Here is a 5,839-nt window from a genome sequence, read left to right on the forward strand (position 1 = left end):
AATTGTTCAACATTGGACAATAATAATGTAATCTTTGTGATTATGTTAATATAAATATCCAATCTACAAATATTATATTAAGATATAAACATAAACCAACAGCAAGAAATTAACAATTATTTCCTCTACTTCACATTTGAATTGCTTAGTTATTCTTAAAACCAAGTCTATGACATCTTTGATTTTTAGATGTTTTGATTGATAGCTGGTGGTGGGGTAAACCACTTGGAAAATTGAAAACTTGTTCATAATGACAACACCTATGGCTATGATTGATAACAGGAGACCAAGACTTTTCAACCCCGAAGAATTTAGACCCTCTTCATATTTCCATCTTAAACATATTCCATCCTCCTGGACTCTCTTTATCAAACTTCAATGGCTTCCACTTCGTCTTCTGCTATCATAACTTCTCCTCCTAGCAACTATGATGTATTTCTAAGTTTTAGAGGCTTAGATACTCGTGATTCCTTTACCGATCATCTTTATGAAGCGTTAATGTTTGCGATAATCTTTGAATTTTTTTGTCAATCTTTTGTTATCTTCTTGTCAAGATTAACTAAAGGAAGGTGCAGTTTACCAAACGCTTACTCGGGTAAGCGTTTACCAAACACATTACCTTACCGGATGAATATGACAAAAACCAAAAATCTTACCTGGTAAGAACGAGACAAGGAACAAGAGTCTTATTCAGTAAATGAAGACGACAACTCTTACCACGGTAAGAGCTTATCGGGTAGATTATTGCATACGGTGTTCGTTTTTGTGAAATAAATCTTACCCAATAAGTAAGTAATAGTGTTGAATTTTACGGGTAAACATTTATCGGGTAAGTCTTTGGTAAACGGCCCCTAAGTGTTTTTGGTACATAGACCGGACAAAACATGACTGAACATGCAAGAGTGAGATAGGTAGGTGAAACAATTTTAATTTAACATGGTAACTTTTTATCATGCTTGTGTCATCTCCTTAATTTTTGTTTCATCTAATTTGATAAGGACAAAAATAAAACATTTTTGTCCAACTAAGTCTTGCCATGTTTTAGTCTAAATATCGCACCATACATACAAAAACAATTTTTTGTTACGTTCTATCACATCTTGTGATGCTCTATCCATCTTGTCCTACGTACCAAACAAACCTTAATCTTTGCTATTAATAACTCATAGGTCATAAATTTCTTCTAGCAATATTAATAGATATTCGTTTTCAATTACAAAATCCAATTATTCATTGCATTTATTTGAAAAGTATTCAATGAGTTATAATTACATATTATCTTTTTATATGTTCTTTTAGGAGTTCTAAATAAATATGAGTTGAAATATAGACTAATTTAAAATATAGAATTTTCTAATAAATATATAACAAAAAGTTAAGTGTCAAATAATTACATATCAGTCCCACACCATATGAAAATGTACAGGTTTTTTTTTTTTCATTTCATCAAAAGTAAGATTGGACATTTAATGATAACTAATAGAGTGACTTACAGATTTGGTTCACCTAGTTTATGAAAATTATGACTAACGTTTTTAAACTCGAAAAATTATGGATTTGTTTTGGTGGTTGTCAATTTTTATAAATAGGTTCCCTTTTTCTAACTTTGTTGACGATGACTTTGTCAACTCAAGGGTATTTAGATCTTTTTACTTTTTCTCTTATTTTTTATTATAACCACAAAAATATATTGAATCTTCTTCTTCATGAAGAAGGATGAAGAACATACCAAGTAAAAACTGTAGTCCGAATTCAAAATCATAAACATAAATCAAACTCAAACAAAACCTAAATTGCAAACATAAATCAACGTAGATAAAATCCTTAAATCAAATCTTAAAACTTGAAACACTAACTCGTATTTAAATCAATCTGAAATCAAAGGATGATAGATCAAGTTTTAGGACACAAGTCATAATTTTCGTTAAACCATAGGGACCAAATTTAAGATTTACTCTAATTAGTATTGATATTTAAAATTGATGATTTTAGTTTTAACTTACAAGTCTTTGCATTTTGTTCATAGTGGATACATTTTAAATACAAGATAGATATTTAACTTCATTACACAAATGAATTTTGGTAAAAAAAAATACAATTCAATTTATCAAATATGGGTTAGTAAATGATTTTATACTAAAGCTTTCAAATAATTAAGTTTTTTTCTTAAATGCAATATATATACAATATATCTATACTACCTCAACAATGAGATTTAATAAAAGTCTTAAAAACAATATTTAATGCATTTGGTACTACCTTTTACTACATAAAGTCTTAAAGTCCTAAAAACAAATCTTAATGCATAGGGTACCACAATATTATGCATAAAGTCTTAAAATTGTTGAATCTATACTCCCGGCTCCCAAAGACTTCAATTCCTTTCTCCCAGGCAACGATTCTTTCTCCCAAGGCAAGGCAGCGACACACGTTCTTGATCACTTCATCTCTATTCTTCTATCAATCTCTACTCTCAATCAATCTCCCACTTACTTGAATCTCTCCTCTACTAAAATCGACTGGAATCACTCCATTTTAGGTAGCGATTCACTGCTTATCATGGTTAGTTCTACATTAGTTCTATCGATCACTACTTCTCTACTCCTAATCAATCGCCCATTTACTTGAATCGCTCTTCTTCTGGAATCGAGCTAATTGACCCCTCTACTGGAATCGCTCCATTTTTATCCATATTGTGTACTTTATCCATTGTCCCTTTGTAATTAGGGTTAGGGTTCTTTATAACCACCATCTTTGGTTTTATAATTGTTCTTGCATAAAACCAAACTAATCTGTTTTTGGTTTGATAATAGTAATTCCTAATTTCTGGTTAGATTGCATATCTGCTTGCTTTTGGTGCAATTTGTCATCCGCAGACATAAACACTTCATAGTTGGTTTGAATTTGGTTTTGAATCTCCATATCAATATGAAGAAGTAACATTTCATCTCCAGGTAATATTTTATTTGGTTTCGTTTGAATTTGGTTTTGAATCTCCTTATCAAATTGGTTTTTTTTTTATTGTGGATGGCTCTACAGGACTGAGTCATATCAATCTAAAGAAGTAACATTTCATCTCCTTGTAAGATTTTATTTAGTTTAATTTTGCTTAAAATTGGTTTGATTTCTACTTTGAGATTCTTAATTTCATTCAGTTTTAATATGCACTATGTTGTTATGTGTGAACCTGATTATCATAAATTATGCAGATTTGAGATTTTGAGAAACAAAGCTTCATTCTCGTTGGAGATTTTTATACTTGCTCTTGTACTCTTGTATACAACTTTTCTTGTAGCTTCTTGATGCTTGAAAGCATGTCATATAATATATCCAGATGATCATCATTCGGTTCACTCACTCGGTCACTCCTAATCGCCATCTATGATTTGATGCATTTATTCATTAGTATTATTTTTTCTTAAGACTTTATTGATTTAATGCTTATTGATACACATTTCTAATTTTGATTCTAGACTAATTGATGCACAAAACAGAGAATTGATTCATATACATTGATCGATTCTTTTCAAAGGGATTTAACGATATAAGTTTTTCTAGAACCTTCTACACACTATTTAATACTTAGAATTTATAAATGTTTTTAATCTGAGTTATGTTATGTATTATCTCCTAACTCTTGAACTTTTTGATCTTTGATGTATAAGGCTTCTATTTTCATGTAAATAGTATTGTGGTTTTGTATGATGGTTTTATGTTGTTAATAGATATGGGTTTATGGGACACTAATGTGTTGGAAAATGAACTAGGTATTAATTAAAAAACAAATCTTTTTTTATATTACTTACAGGAATTTGATTTTTGATATATGTTTGGGTTATCTTCTCTGTTATTGAGACTATACCTTTTTTAATCATGCATATATATATTTTTTTATTCCGCTCAAAACATTAAATTGTTCAACAGAACCCCTGATCAACACATATGCATTGATTTCTATTGTTTAACAAACAATATGAGAATTTCAGAGAAAACTATAATCATATCTCAAATCAAGAGAATAAAGGAGGGTGAATGTTTTCTATAATCCTTGATTTTTTTTGTTAATCTTTTGTTATCTTCTTGTCAAGATCAACTAAGTGTGTTTGATATGTAGACTGGACAGAACATGACTGAACATGCAAGAGTGAGATAGCTAGGTGAAACAATTGTGGAAATTTTAGGATCTTAATTTAACATGGGTAACTTTTTATCAAGCTTGTCTCGTCTCCTTAATTTTTGTTCCATCTAATTTGATAGGGACAAACATAAAACATTTTTGTCTAACTAAGGGGCCATTTACCAAACGCTTACTCGGGTAAGCGCTTACCAAGTCACATTATCTCACGGGATGAATATGGAGAGTGAGACAAAGACCAATAGTCTTACCCGGTAAGTGAGAGCGACGACTCTTACCATGGTAAGCACTTACCGGGTAAATTGTTACATGTAATGTCGTTTTGGTGGACTAAAATCTTACCCAGTAAGTAAATAATAATGTTAAATTTTATTGGTAAGCACTTACCGAGTAAGTATTTGGTAAACGGCCCCTAAAAGTCTTGCCATGTTTTAGTCTAAATATCGCACCATACATACAAAAACAAGTTTTTGTTACGTTCTATCACATCTTGTGATGTTCTATCCCATCTTATCTCACGTACCAAACGAACCTTAATCTTTGCAATTAGTAACTCATAGTTCATAGATTTCTTCTAGCAATGTTAATAGATATTCGTTTTCAATTACAAAATTCAATTATTCATTGCATTTATTTGAAAAGTATTCAATGAGTTATAATTACATATTATGTTTTTAAAAAGTAAAAGCAATTGTCTTCGTCTTTGCTTTTACAGGCTGAATGGCTGATGGGCTGTTGGTTGGTAACATTTCAGCATCTCCAGGGTTCATGATTTTGTATCTTTTTGTTTTCTATATATTTCATAGACCTAGGGATGCATAAAAACCCGATTAGCCGAACGCGAAATAATTCAATCCGAAGTAACTCGATGTTTAATCAAGTTGTAAAATTTTTAAACCGTAGGTATTAGGTTGATATTGGGTTACTATTATTTAAACCCAACTCAACGTGATGAACCTGATATTCATTTATTTATTGGATTTAATATGATTGTTGAATTTCTATTAATATATAGACTAGACGATTACACTATCACGTACGCTATTTATATACACATCTTTTCAATCTATTTACATCTCTATATGACTCATTCGTATATATATTCAGTAACTGTAAATATATATACGTAAATTGAGAAAATTAACTGAATGTAATATACGTAAGAAATATGGATAAGTTGTATCAAATGGTTGATGATGAAAAAGAAATTATGAGTAGAGAAATAACATATTCAAGGTTAGAAGAATTATTTTAATGTATCAAAATATCAACCCGACCAACCCGACTAACTCGTACGCGTTTGGGTTGGGTTGGGTTAAATTTTTTCAAACTGCAAGCATTGGTAAGAGCGAGACAAGGACAAGAGTCTTACCCGGTAAGTTAGGGCAACGACTCTTACCATGATAAACATTTACCAGATAAATTGTTACATACGATACCGTTTTGGTGGATTAAAATCTTATCCGGATAGTAAATTATGGTGTTAAATTTATCGGTAAGCGTTTACCGGGTAAGTGTTTGATAAACGACCCCTATTCTGTTAGATTAAATACAAGGGAGAGTCAAAGAAATTTCAAGTTTTGTTTTTACTATTTTACTATTTTGCCATTTGAATGTTTGTTTTGTTACTAGTTGTGTACCAGCGTAATGCGGCGGGAGCCATGAATTTTAACGATTTTGAAGTTCCACTGGTTTTATAAGATA

The sequence above is a fragment of the Cynara cardunculus genome, unplaced genomic scaffold (genome assembly GCF_001531365.2).
Source record: "Cynara cardunculus var. scolymus isolate 2C unplaced genomic scaffold, CcrdV1 Un_Scaffold_2305, whole genome shotgun sequence".
NCBI lineage: Eukaryota > Viridiplantae > Streptophyta > Magnoliopsida > Asterales > Asteraceae > Cynara > Cynara cardunculus.